This window comes from Pristiophorus japonicus, chromosome 21 (genome assembly GCF_044704955.1).
Source record: "Pristiophorus japonicus isolate sPriJap1 chromosome 21, sPriJap1.hap1, whole genome shotgun sequence".
NCBI lineage: Eukaryota > Metazoa > Chordata > Chondrichthyes > Pristiophoridae > Pristiophorus > Pristiophorus japonicus.
Genome location: NC_091997.1, coordinates 27,451,404 through 27,466,305, shown reverse-complemented (window position 1 = coordinate 27,466,305; position 14,902 = coordinate 27,451,404). Strand labels below are relative to the sequence as shown.

At 48.3% G+C, this 14,902-nt stretch overlaps 1 protein-coding gene and 1 pseudogene across 1 annotated transcript in view; both read right to left on the bottom strand.

Moving 5' to 3' along the window:
- fam171a2a (family with sequence similarity 171 member A2a) overlaps positions 1 to 14,902 on the bottom strand; it is a 353,443-nt gene that overhangs the window by 250,347 nt on the left and 88,194 nt on the right. The gene's annotated exons all lie outside the window — the stretch shown is intronic.
- On the bottom strand, positions 13,781 to 14,019 carry LOC139234258 (U2 spliceosomal RNA; annotated as a pseudogene).

Genomic DNA, 14,902 nt, shown 5'->3' with positions numbered 1-14,902 from the left:
GCCACTTGATATTTTATGTCCACCGGAGAGGGCCTCGGTTTAACATCTCATCTGAAGGATGGCCCCTCTGACAGTGCAACACTCTCTCAGTACTGCACTGGAGTGTCTGCCTGAATGATGTGCTCAAGTCCCTGGAGTGGGGTTTGAATGACACAACCTTCTGAGTCAGAGGCGAGAGCGCTACCAACCGAGCTGACACTTCAAAAATGAAGTTGGAATGTAGGTTTACTGCACCAGCATTTGTCCCGTGTACTGGGATCACTGCAACCACTGAAGTCTTTCTATGCAACATTTGCCGAGTTTTACAGGACATGGGTTAGCACAGGAGTGTGCTACTGAGACAATTAGTGCACTCCACCAGTGCTGGCTGAACTAACGTTTTATTATAACCTACAACACCCTCTGCAGCTGTCCATACTCATAGATTTACCCAAGGAAAGCCTTAAAACAGTGTCCCAAGTAGAATTTTGTTGATTTTGGACACATACCCAAGAAATAGAGAAGATTTTTATACATTCCTGGCAATATTCTATGGGAGTAGATCTCTTGCCTGGCTTCTAGAGTTCTGGAGCAGGGATGGAAGCCCCACAGAGTTTGGGGAGGCAGAGGGGGGGTGGGGGAGGGGTGGGAAGATAACCTTTATTTAAAGAAAAATGGAGAATAGATATAAAACTTGTGCATGAAACACAAAAAGTTAATATGCAGGTACAGCTAGTAGTTAGGAAGGCAAATGGAATGTTGGCCTTTATTTCAAAGGGGATAGAGTATAACAGCAGAGAAGTCCTGCTACAACTGTACAGGGTATTGGTGAGGCCACACCTGGAGTACTGCGTACAGTTTTGCTCTCCATATTTAAGGAAGGATATACTTGCATTGGAGGCTGTTCAGAGGAGGTTCACTAGTTGATTCCGGAGATGAGGGGGTTGACTTATGAGGAAAGCTGATTAGGTTGGGTCTATAAACATTGGAGTTCAGAAGAATGAGAGGTGATCTTATTGAAACGTGTAAGATAATGAGGGCGCTCGACAAGGTGGATGCAGAGAGGATATTTCCACATAGGGGAAACTAAAACTAGGGGACATAGAATAAGGGACCGCCCATTTAAAACTGAGATGAGGAGAAATTTCTTCTCTCAGAGGGTTGTAAATCTGTGGAATTCCCTGCCCGAGAGAGCTGTGGAGGCTGGGTCATTGAATATATTTAAGGCGGAGATGGACAGATTTTTGAGCGATAAGGGAGTAAAATGGTTATGGGGAGCGGGCGGGGAAGTGGAGCTGAGTCCATGATCAGATCAACCATGATCTTCTTGAATGGCAAAGCAGGTTCGAGGGGCCAGGTGGCCTACTCCTGCTCCTATATATGTTCTTATGTTCTTAGAAACTGTTTTTATTATGTTGATTAAGGAATAAATATTGGCCAGGACACCAGGAATAACTCTCTTGCCCTTCTTCGAGATAGTGCCATGGGATCTTTTACATCCATTTGAGAGAGCACACAGGGCCTCGGTTTAACGTCTCATCCGAAAGATGTTGGGATTAGAAAGGCCCCATTTTTATCGGGATTTGCTCAGGCCCTAATCACATCCGAGGTATTTGATTTTTACTCAATCCAAAAGCCAAAGAACAAAGCCAACAGAGCAGATCAAGTTTGGAAAGAGCTTTGCAAAACATGTCCCGCCAAATTGCTCGATTCGCTTTTGAGGTGCAATCAACACTGAAAAGATGAAAAACATATTCGAATCGGCATCCGAAAGAAACAGAGCCGGCTTCTTCTTTTAGACGCTGACTGACCAGTTGTTTATATCTAGGATTTATTCATCCCAGTGTGATGGTGGGCTGGATAGGGACCAAAACAGTTGGCTTGTCCTGGTGTGGCAGGAAATGACTTGAAGCATGTTTCCCGATATCGGTCGTAACCATCAGTCATGGCATCAAGCAGCCTTGGCCATGAGGGAACGAGAACAAAGAGCAATCGGCCTCAAGCCACTATTGAAAACCTCGTAGCAACCAGCTCTGGGATGTTTTAGGCAGAGAACTGGAACTGGAATTCTACCAGGGATTAGCACTTGTCCGACACCACCTGAAGAAGGGAAAGGGGAAAAAGAAATGGGGGGAAAAAAAAACTTGGTTCAATTCAAGTGTAGGCAAAATGGATCTGGAGTTCAGGCCCATGAGAAAAGTTTCTATTTTAGGTGTCAGCCTTGTCTCAGTGGTCACACTCTTGTACCCAGTCAAAAGGTTGCAGGTTCAAGTCCCACTCCAGAATCGTGTGCACATATCCAGGCTGACACTTCAGTGTAGTACTGAGGGAGTGCTGCACTGTAGGAGGTGCTGTGTTTTGGGACATCAAGCCAAGGACCTGTCTGCCCTCTCGGGTGGGTGTAAAAGATCCCATGCCATTATTTTGAACAGTAGGGGAGTTCTGCCACTGCTCTAGCCAATATTTAGTCCTCAACCAACATGTTACCTGGTCATTCAGATTTTTGCTAGCCAAGGCTGTAAAAGGATATGGAGCCAAGGCAGGTGGATGGAGTTAAGATACAGATCAGCCATGATCTCACTGAATGGTGGAACAAGCTCAAGGGACAGAATGGCCTACTCTGTTCCTATTTCTCTCATTGTTCTTTCTGGAGCCAACAAACTGGCTGGTGCATTTCCTGCATTCATCATCATCATCATCATCATAGGCAGTCCCTCGAAATCGAGGAAGACTTGCTTCCACTCTAAAAGTGAGTTCTCGGGTGACTGAACAGTCCAATATGGGAATTACAGTCTCTGTCACATGTGACAGACAGTCATTGGAGCAAAGAGTGGTTGAGGAGACTGGTTTGTTGCACGCTCCTTCCACTGCCTGCACTTGCTTTCTGCATGCTCTCGGCGACGAGACTCGAGGTGCTCAGCGCCCTCCCGGATGCTCTTCCTCCACTTAGGGCATTCTTTGGCCAGGGACTCCCAGGTGTCGATGGGGATGTTGCACTTTATCAAAGAGGCTTTGAGGGTGTCCTTGAAACGTTTCCTCTGCCCACCTGGGACTCGCTTGCCGTGCAGGAGTTCCGAGTAGAGCGCTTGCTTTGGGAGTCTTGTGTCAGGCATGCGGACGATGTGGCCCGCCCAACGGAGCTGGTCGAGTGTGGTCAGTGCTTCGATGCTGCGGATGTTGGCCTGGTCGAGGACGACATTACAACAGTGACGACACTACAAAATTACTTCATTGGCTGGAAAACATTTTGGGATGTTCTGTGGTCGTGAAAAATACCAAATAAATGCAAGTTCTCCCTCTTTGTTTTCAGATGTCAACTCAGGACTAATTATTCAAGACACCTCATCGCATGGACGTTAATTCCAATTGGCAGTTAATTAGATCCGAAAACAAGTGTCTGTGAAAATGGAACACTCGGACGCCTGCAGATGGGCCATGAAAGCACCATAAAAATGCAATTTGATTCCATGGGACACAAAAATAAAAGCAAAATTAATTAAGGCATCAGAGGCCCACCGTTGCCCATATATGGCCAGTCATTCAATAAGCCAGCAAAAAAAAATGCCTTGCACAATTCTTTCAGAAAGATAGACAAAAGGGGAGAACTGGAAACCTCAAAAGGTTAATGAAAGCCACACGTTCCCATGGGACTGGAGAGATTGAAGAGATTATGAACCAAAATTGTTACTTTGGATCTTACCTCAAAATGGCCTTTTACAGCAGCAGTTTATTTATTTTGAAAAGAAAGCACAATCCAGACAAGCACAGAAAAATATCTAAAATATTGACTATATCCACACATACATTTATAATGGCCCGGAATGTGCGGTGGATAATAACGGCGAACGACAGCGTCTGCCGTAATTACCCCTTTGAAAATGACCGCAACGTCAGGATATAATGCGTGCACATCCAAACATGGGGATCCTGAAGTTATGGTCAGTCATTCACTTCTCCGACACTGGCTGTGCTGTGTCCCCCCGCCCCTGTTCCATCCCTAGCCCGCTACCACCACACTCCCATCCCCCCACCGCCACCGCCCCCTCCCCATCACCGTCCCATTCCCCCACCATCACCGCCCCATCCCCTAGCCCCCTCCCCATCACCGTCCCATTCCCCCACCATCACCGTCCTATCCCCTAGCCCCCTCCCCATCACCGTCCCATTCCCCCACCATCACCGTCCTATCCCCTAGCCCCCTCCCCATCACCGTCCCATTCCCCCACCATCACCGCCCCATCCCCTAGCCCCCTCCCCATCACCGTCCCATTCCCCCACCATCACCGTCCCATCCCCACCCCCACCTCAAAGACGGCACTCCCTCAGTGCTGCGCTGAAGTGCCAGTCTAGATTATTTGCTCCAGTTACTGAAGTGGGCCTTGAACCCACAACCTTCTGACTCAGAGGCGAGAGTGCTACTCTGCCCTTCATTGTGGGGATTCGTATTCCATTTCTTGCAGAGACATGACATATTCACCATAGGTTGCTGCAATGTTTCTCTGTTAAACTGCATTCAAATTATTTCTATGGATGTCGTAATGACACAAATATGTGTCCACCCCCACCCCTCCACTCTTATTCTTACAGCATGATTACCACAGATTACGAACCTCTTTAAACATGTGGAGCTGTGTTTAACAGCGAGCAACATCAAATGATCATTTCTAAATCAAAATGATGAGCAACTCTTGGCAGCTGTATTTCCGAATCACCACTACTGCTGAGTCGGGATTTCTGGAACAACAGGAGTTAATCGGCTTTCTATTTTAAAAGAGCTTTACTTAAAAATTAAAATAAATAAGCTCTACCCCTTAGACTACAGAAACTTGTAACACAAAAATCTAGGCTGGCACTCCAGTGCAGTGATGAGGGAGTGCTGCACTGTCAGAGGTGCGTCTTTCAGATGAGATATTAAACCAAGGTCCTGTCTGCTCTCCCAGGTGGATGTAAAAGATCCCATGGCACTACTTCCAAGAAGAGCAGGGGAGTTATCCCCGGTGTCCTGGGGCCAATATTTATCCCTCAAACAACAGAACAAAAACAGATTACCTGGTCATTATCACATTGCTGTTTAAGAGAGCTTGCTGTTCGCATATATAGCATTTCTATAGCGCCTTTCACCACCACTGGACGTCTCAAAGCACTTTACAGCCAATGAAGTACTTTTGGAGTGTAGTCACTGTTGTAATGTGCAAAACGCGGCAGCCAATTTGCGCACAAGCAAGCTCCCACAAACAGCAATGTGATAATGACCAGATACAGGGTAGATCTCCCTGATCCGGGACTCCCTTATCCGGCACCACCCCTCGTCCGGCATATGCGCAGAACGTGGCTGACCTCCACTCCAACTCTGAGGCCTGCCGACACTTCGGGCCCCCGACCTCCTCCCCGCTTCCCTGACCTCGGGCCGCCTCAACTCCCACTCCCTCGGCTGACCTTCCTTTATCCGGCAAAATCCCTTATTTGGCACATGCCAGGTCCCAACGTTGCCGGATAAGAGAGGTTCAAATGTAAGCTGTTTTGGTTATGCTGATTGAGGGATAAATATTGGCCAGAACACCATAGATAACTCCCCTGCTCTTCTTCAAAATAGTGTCATGGGATCTTTTACGTCTCAACTCATCTGAAAGATAGCACCTCAAACAATGCAGGGCTCCCTCAGCCGTGCACAGAAATGTCAGTCTAGATTTTTATGCTCAAGTGAGACTTGAACCCACAACCTTCTGACCCAGAAGCAAGAGTGCTACCCACTGAGCCACAGCTGACACCTTGAAGGATATGTGTATGAAGGGATATCGTAGTGTGAGCCCATAACCTTCCATTTTGATATGTTGTACATCAGCACAGAAACACCTTGAGACGCGAGGCTTCACCTGGCCACCATTACTTAATAACATTCGCCCTCAGAAATGGTCCGAACCATTCACCATACAGATTTTATAATAACAAAAATAAAGATGGGCTGTTAACTGAATGTGGACTGAACTCTCAGCATTGCTCTGGGTTAAGAGGTAGTATTTCTATTGATAGGAGAGGGTTTTGTTATAACCGTTAAAGTGTATTCCGATCTAGAAGCATTCAATTCTACAGAGTTACTGTCAGCTTTTTCTTCAGAGCATGAAAGTTTTTCCATGTTATAGATCAGTTCAGGGCAAATTTAAATCCTCCCCCAGCCTCCAATTTTATATTTGGAACCATATATGGCCTGTCAAGGGTGAATGAAAATAATCTATCTGATACTCAAATTTAAAAATAATTAATGTCTGAACAAAGTAAATCGCACAGTGCTATTATTATCCAGCTCCATTAACAATGTCTGGAATTCACTCCTTTTTATCGATTTGTTTCTGCTGCTGGAAACTAGTGGCAGACGGTCTCCACCACTTTGTCTCTGCATGTGTTACCCTCAGGTTAACCTCATCCATCACTGCACGCCCACAGGGAGAGAGAGCGAGAGTGTGTGTGAGAGAGAGTGTCAGAGAGGGAGAGAGTGTCAGAGAGGGAGAGAGAGTGAGAGTGTGTGTGAGAGAGAGTGTCAGAGAGGGAGAGAGTGTCAGAGAGAGAGAGAGTGTCAGAGAGGGAGAGAGAGTGAGAGTGTGTGTGAGAGTGAGCGTGTCAGAGAGGGAGAGAGAGTGTCAGAGAGAGAGAGAGAGTGTCAGAGAGAGAGAGAAAGAGAGAGTGTCAGGGGGGAGAGAGTGTCAGAGAGGGAGAGTGTCAGAGAGAGAGAGAGAGTATCGGGGGGAGAGAGTATCAGAGAGGGAGAGAGTGTCAGAGAGGGAGAGAGTGTCAGAGAGAGAGAGTGTGTCAGGGGGGAGAGAGTGTCAGAGAGGGAGAAAGTGTGTCAGAGAGAGAGAGAGAGAGAGAGAGTCAGGGGGGAGAGAGTGTCAGAGAGAGAGAGAGTGTCAGAGAGGGAAAGAGAAAGAGAGAGAGTGTGTCAGGGGGGAGAGAGTGTCAGAGAGGGAGAGAGTGTGTCAGAGAGAGAGAGAGAGAGCGTGTCAGGGGGGAGAGAGTGTCAGAGAGGGAGAGAGTGTGTCAGAGAGAGAGAGAGAGAGAGAGTATCAGGGGGGAGAGATAGCGAGATCGACAAAGAGATAGAAAGAAAGAAAGAGAGAGGTAAATAAAGTTATAGAAAGAGAGAGAGGAGAGAGAGAGAGAGGCAAAGAACAAAAAAGATGGAAAGAGAGAGAGAGGGGGAAAGAAAGAGAGAAAGAGAGAGAAAGAAAAAAGAGAGAGACAAAGTGTAAAAGATAGAAAGAGAGACGGAAAGAGAAAGGAGAAAGAGAGAAAAAATGAGAAAGAGAGAGGCAAAGAGTGAAAAAGAGAGAAAGAGAGAGAGAGGGAGCGAGAGAAAGAAAGAGAAAGAGGGGCGAGAGAGAGAGAATGAGAGAAAGAGAGAAAAAGAGAGGCAAAGAGCAAAAAGAGAGAGAAAGAGAGAGAGAGAGAGAGAGAGAAAGAAAGAAGAGAGAGAGAAAGAGAGAGAGAGAGAAGAGAGAGAGGAAAACAACAACCCTTCCTAGACCTTGGCCTGATCCTCACTGAACTCAATGCCAGCCAGCTTTCCATAAAGATAAATGTTAAAGAGAATTGATTCTCAGCCAGTTGCAAGTCATGTCAGGTCATTCTCTAATCAGTTCACGCATTCAGAAATTCTGCTTCGCGGGGGAAGAGGAGAGCAAAAACAAAGTGTGTTTTTTTATTCGATCCAGTCGGGTTAAGTGAAGAGGACCTGTCTGAATGATGTCTCCCGCCTGCATTCAATCTCTTTCTGTTGCTAAACTGAGATCTCAAAACATTCCTCAAAAATAAAATATGCATAATATTTCTCTGCCTTTTTCAGTCGGGTTGTGATTATCTTTCACATGTTTTGACTAAGTCAGGTTGCTTTGCTTTTACCGTCCAGCCCTGGTGCTGTGAAGAAATTTGCTCTGCATTTCAAGTGCGCTAAGTTAGAAACTGTTACACTATAATCATTTTATAACGGCGTTCCCAAACTCCCAAACTAAACTCTAACTATCACCCTGTTGAGTCTTTCCATGAAATTACGGATTCATCAAATATCCATTAACAACATTCTCTGAAGACCAGTGGCTGCCTCATCCATTCAGTCACAGGGAGACCTTGGTTGAACACGGTTGGGTGAGTTCTATCTGTTTGCCACCAGGATGGGAAAAGAAGAAAGACTTGCATTTATATAGCGCCTTTCACGACCACCAGACGTCTCAAAGCGCTTTACAGTCAATGAAGTACTTTTTGAAGTGTAGTCATTGTTATAATGTAGGAAACGCGGCAATCAATTTGCATACCGCAAGCTCCCACAAACAGCAATGTGATCATTGTTACATTCAGAATAACTCCACAAGACTGTATTGTAAGCTCAAACTGTTGTGACCTTGGTCCCCCTAATATGAGTCCAGAGTGAGGAAGCAGCAAGGTAGATTACCTTTTAATACCTGCTTGCCCAGGGTGCACAGGTGACCCTTAGGTCTACCACAGGTGTGCCCCCTGGTGGCAAGTCTTACATATTGGTGAGGTTTACATACATACATAACAATAATGACCAGAACATTTGTTTTTATAGCGATGATTGAGGGATAAATATTGGCCAGGACACTGGCGATAACTCCCCTGCTCTTCTTCGAAATAGTGCCATGGAATCTTTAATGTCCACCAGAGAAAGCAGACGGGGCCCTCAGTTTAACGTCTCATCCGAAAGACAGCCCCTCCAAAACAGGAGTGTCAGCCTAGATTTATGTGCTCAAGCCTCCAGAATGGGACTTGAACCCACAACCTTCTGACTCAGAAACAAGAGTGCTACCCACTGAGCCACAGCTGACACAAAGAAGGGAAGGGGGGCAAGTCAACAAGGTCTGCAGCACTTCCAGCATCTAAGAACAAATTATATTTACATGGCACCTTTCCACTGACGAAACAGCCCAAAGCATTTTACAGGGGAAGAGTAAACACTAAGCAAGAAGTAGGAAGGCGTGAGGGTCAAAGGGCAGGTCAAATGCCAGCTGGCTCACTGGGGAATGGTCCAATATTGGGATGGGCATTAACTAAAAGGCAGAAAACAATTAAAGAAGAATGAAATTAAGAAATAAACCAACCTTTTAAGTTGACTACAAATAGCCCAGCTTTATTAAACGCTGGAACACGATGGAGAAGATACTAAACTTTGACTTGGTGCAACATTTTGTTTCTGCCTTAGTTCAGACAGCTGTACCTGTTGGTTGCTTTCCCTGGAGACCACGGGGTTATTCCTATACTGAGAGGAAGCAGCACTTGAAAGGAGTGCAGGTTGGAGACAGGGCTCCAATGTATTCTCCACCCCTGCTTCCTGCAAGCACAGCACCCCTGGCTCGCAGTGTAGGATTTCAAATGTAACCCTGATAACGTTACCATGGAAGGAACGTTCATTCACAGCAGTCTGTTTCCAGGCTTCAAGTCAAATTCAAAATACAGTGAAACATTGAACGGAGAACTGGCAAGTTATCTTCGAGGGTCACGTTATCAGTTCAGTTGGCCCTAAATCAGGACCAACCCCCCCTCCCCCTCCGTGGTTTCAGTTGAAAATAATGCAGTACTATTTGGACTGTAACACACTACATTCCCTGTATTGGACGTACCTATAAATATCAGGGGCAAAATTTCCCTGCTGTGCGCTTTCCGTTAGCGCCTCCGGGACGAACGTGTTTTCGCCCGGGGGGAGGGGGTGATGCTGCCGCCTTGTGTGAAATTGCGCGGGAGTTAGCGGAGGCCCGGAACCAGGAGGGCCGCCTCCCGGACCGCTGCTCCTCCGCAGATGACCTCATCGCCGTACGTGGCGACCCCTTTTGGCCGCGCGGAGGCCTGTTTTTGCCCTGTGGCAGAAATTGGGCAGCGCCCCTCGAGGCTGCCGTGGTGCGATGTCAGCGCCAGCCTCGTGGGGTCGCGAACCGGGCCGCACTCCGCTCGCGGGACGAAATTTAAAGGGGAGGTGCGCTGCGCCGTTCTGCGCTGCCCTCCGACTTACCGGTCCGGCCTACGCGTCGATTCTCGCTGGGGTTTGTGCCGCGATGGTGCAGCCCGGCGCTCCGTTTCAGAGTCGGGCTGCTGGCCACGGCACCCCGCATCCCCAGTGACCGAGTGTAGGCCCCTGAAAAACCCCTGCGGAGCTCGCAATGTGCCCTCCCCTTTAACACTGTACTTGCAGCGCGCCGACTTTCGCCCGGGTAGCGCCCGCAAGCCGGCCCCGACAGGAAGTGAGGCGCCCGTCATTGCTGTCAGCGGCGGCGCCCCCAATTTAGGTCACGGGGCGGGCCGTCTGCGCCGGGCACAGGACATCCGGCCTCGCCAAGATTTACCGCCATCAAACGGGGACCTCCTGAATTTCTCCCCTATAGGCTATTGGTTTACCACACTGACGTACTTAGGGTCAACTTTGGGAAGTAGGTTCATGTTATTAGTGACCTCTATCCAATATCAGCTGAGAAGGATTTATGATCGTACGTTAGCGTGATATGTAGGGTAAATGTTCGAGGTATTTATGGATGGGTTGAATTCAATAGTGTCTTCAATAGTGCTGCCTGGGTTCCATCTGGCTGATTATATTCTGCCCTATGCTCACCCAGCTCGGACTCGCTCATGGCTGGTATATCCGTCAGCTGTGTTTCTGTAGTAATAGCTGCTTCCTTACAGTTTTCTCTTCAAAAAAAATAAAGTGATCCCTTTACAATGGCCAAATTCCTCCTTTTAGTATTGAGCCACACAGACCAAGGAAGTCCCATGGTCAATTCCTGGTCTGGGGTAGCGGATCTCATCTGGGGTGACAATAGAGAGAAGGTGGACGCCACAACTGGCCTCAACATCTCCAAATGAGATCGGAGGGGAGGGGTGGATAGAGGAGAGAGGGGGAGCAGGGGAGGGGGAGAGGAAGAGGAGGAGAGGGGGAGGGGGAGAGGAGAGGGGGAAGGGGAGGGAGGGGAGGGGAGAGGGAGGCAGAGGGGGGAGGGGAGAGGGAGGCAGAGGGGGGAGGGGGATGGAGGGGAGGGGAGAGGGAGGCAGAGGGGGGAGGTGGGCAGAAGGGGGAGGTGGGCAGGGGGGAGGCGGACAGAGGAGCGGGGGGAGAGGGAGGCAGAGGGGAGAGGTGCACAGAGAGGGGAGGGGGCAGGGGAGAGGGAGGGGAGGGGAGAGGGAGGCAGAGGGAAGGAGGGGAGAGGGAGGGGAGGGGATGGGAGAGGGAGGCAGAGGGGGGAGGTGGGCAGAGGAGGGGCAGGGGAGAGGGAGGCAGAGGGGAGAGGTGCACAGAGAGGGGAGGGGGCAGGGGAGAGGGAGGGGAGGGGAGAGGGAGGGGAGGGGAGAGGGAGGGGGAGGAGGGGAGAGAGAGGGGAGGGGATGGGAGAGGGAGGCAGAGGGGGGAGGTGGGCAGAGGAGGGGCAGGGGAGAGAGAGGCAGAGGGGAGAGGTGGACAGAGGGGGGAGAGGGGCAGGGAAGAGAGAGGCAGGGGAGAGGGAGGCAGACAGAGGGGGGAGGGGGGCAGAGGGTCAGGGGAATGGGGAATGGGGAGTGGGGTGGGGTGGCGTTGGGGACAATGTCACTTTTTTGGATGTTGAATGTTCGAAATGCACCAAAACAAGTGCAAGCCAATTTTTTTTTAAAACTGCAACATCTGTAGTTGTGATTTGCGACAGAATCACTTCATCACTCTGCCCCTATTTACCGAATCGAAGTGAGATACCATTCCTAGAAGCGGCAGCCTGCTCGCTCCGAATACCTCGGTTTAATGGCTGCCTGGGAATGGCCGCACGGCATGCAAACTTCTGCAATGTGGTTTTCGGATTAAACTTTACTCGGCACTTTTTAAAAACCTCCAGCCGTGGAATGTCCATAAATTTCTTCAGCTAGAAAACCTGGGAAAGTGTCCTACAGCGCACATTTACCAGCGGACAGCTCCCCTTTAAGTGACACAATTTCCACTGGATCCTGTGGAGACAATACAACAGGCGTCGCTCCACTGATGCGCAAGATGTCCAATTAAAACCCCCTCTTTGTTGATGGTTTGTGTGGAGCGGTGTTGGTTTCCATTGCTTCTAAGTGTATTTTCCACCTCTAATTGCAATTCTCTTGCCTATTGTAACTTTCCCAATAAAATCATTTGCTCTGAAAGCGGTTACCTGAGCTAAATAAACACTTCATTTTATTAGAACTGCTGCAATGGCCAACACATTCACACTCTCATGACCATATCCATATGTCTTCTTAAAAATGCCATGATTGGCCACCTGCCTGTGTCAACAAGGGCAACTGTGGCACAAGCCGATCATAAACTTCGTTTATCGTGGATCAGAGTAGCAATGCAAAGGTCCTCCAGAATCTAGCTCACCCTCACGGGACTCGAGGAGGAAATTAAAAATGCGAGTGATTTTGAATATCCTCTGACCCTGTGGAAGAATGACTCTGCTTTCCAGTTCATTTTTGTGGGCTATTGTTTGAATTCCCTCCCCTCATTTCTCATAAGCCTTCTTGGACCACTCAGCTTCCCTGGCAGGCGCGTGGCCTACTCCCAGGATTCTAACAATGGTGCCCTTCGGCTGCCCGAGCTTTAGGAAAAAGCCCAAGGGTAATACACCCTCTAATTCCCTGCAAGCCATGTCCAACATTCGTGGCACAGTTCGCTAGTACACTGCCCACAGTTACTCTACCCATGTCCCGCACTCCATGGCTCAGCATACTAGTACACAGTTAGTAGGGTCAGTTATTTTTCTCTTTTCTTTCCCGAAGGCCATTAACCTTACTAAGTGAAAATAGGAGGGTGGGTGGGGTGGCTTGACCCATCCACCTCCACCTCCACGGAGGTGTGTGGGGGGCCTGACCCATCCACCTCCATGGCACGAACCTGGTATTGCAGTACTTCCAGGAACGGTGCAGTGGCTCTCGGCCTTTTGGCTAAGAGCATTGGCGCAGAGTGATCCTTGATGTGTGCAAGGTGACCTCTGGCGTTTGTGATTTGACAAAGAATTGGAAAGATTGGCAACGAAAATTTTTTTTTAAAAAATTTAAAAAAATTAACCTTACTAAGTGTCAGCTGTGGCTCAGTGGGTAGCACCCTCGCCGAAGGTTCTGGGTTCTAGTCCCACTCCAGGAACTTGAGCACAAAAATCTAGGCTGACACTCCAGTGCAGTACTGGGCGAATGCCGCACTGTCGGAGGTGCCGTCAAACTGAGGTCCTGTCTGCTCTCTCAAGTGGCTGTAAGAGTCCCATGGCACCATATCAAAGGAGAACAGGGGAGTTATCCCCGGTGTCCTGGCCAATATTTATCCCTCAATCAACATCACTAAAACAGATTATCTGGTTATTATCACATTGCTGTTTGTGGGAGCTTGCTTCTGCTCAAATTAGCTGCCAAGTTTCCTACATTACAACAGTGATTACACTCCAAAAGTACTTCTTTGACTGTAAAACGCTTTGACAACGTCCGGTGGTCGTGAAAGGCGCTATATAAATCCAAGTCTTTCTTTATTACTGCATTACAGATTGACAGCAGCCCTCAGCCCTTCTGGATTCTGCCCAAGTAGCCATTGGTTGGCAGTGAATAAACTTGACTATTTGCCATGGAGGGCAACATAGCTGAAACTGACCTGCCCACACACAATATTCGCACTTTGGAGCATGGTGCAACAACCGTGTGGCAAATATGACTGATTTTTTTTTTTTAATTCGTAGCCAATCGTTCCAATTCTTTGTCAAATCACAAACGCCAGAGGTCACCTTGCACACGCCAAGGATCACTCTGCGCCAATGCTCTTAGCCAAAAGGCCTAGAGCCACTGCACCGTTCCTGGAAGTACTGCAATACCAGGTTCGTGCCATGGAGGTGGATGGGTCAGGTCCCCCACACACCTCCGTGGAGGTGGATGGGTCGAGCCACCCCACCCACCTCCTGTTTCCAAAAAAGCAAGCATATACCTTCCTGATCCAGGGAGAACCACCCGGAGGTCATGGTGGCTACTCCCCTGTCAGGTCAGTTACGCATGATCTTAGCCAAAAGGCCGAGAATTTTCCTTTTCCTCGTCTAGGGGTGCTGAGGACAATTGTAGTGCCCCAAGGCATCAGCTAGGACTGGGGTTCAGCCCCATACCCACTTTGGTCTGTACGGTTCCAGAAGGTGTAGTTACCCAATGAGCCACTGGGGCGCTTATAGTGCCATAATATGTACACTACCGAAAGGGTCGGTTCTTTACAAATCAGTCTTTCTAAATACCTGCAATGCAAGTCAATTTACATTGGGCAGTTTCCCTGATACAGCACGGGTTTGTTATTATTTTATTCCCACTTCTAAATGACTAATTAAGAGAAGTAAATGGTACAAGATTTGAGCTATCAGAGGCTAGACAATGGCTTCTGATGATGCCCTAGTGTACACTGAGGATTAAAGGATTACTAACTGGAATAAAGCCAGCTCGATCAAGCAGAAAGCATGACTGAGCAGCTTGTTTCCGCTGAAACAATGTTGACTTTGGGAATGGCGTAAGGTCAAGGCAGATCTGGACTTGCTGATAGCGACAATCTCATGTCCACTTGCAAGAAGAATGTGGCTCTGAAACAAGCAAAGACCCTGGTGTTGAAATAGGGGCTTTCAGGTTTGCCGAGATTCATAATTCTGTCACGTGCGATTCCCTCTGGGTCAGTCTAGGCTCTGTCAGGAAGTAAGACATATTTCCAGGAGGAAAAATAAGTACTTCTGGAGCCGTACGGACCAAATGGGCTTTAGGCTAGACTGCAGGGATGAGCACGCAGGATACTAACTCAACTTACTCTCCATCACCTTTCTTCCTCTTCACAGGAATTCAAATGGAGTTTGTGGAATTTTCAACTGATGTAAGAAAACTGTCCTAAAAACCATCTGAAACCAAATCCTCTTCCCTACTGTGCTTGTATGAGCCT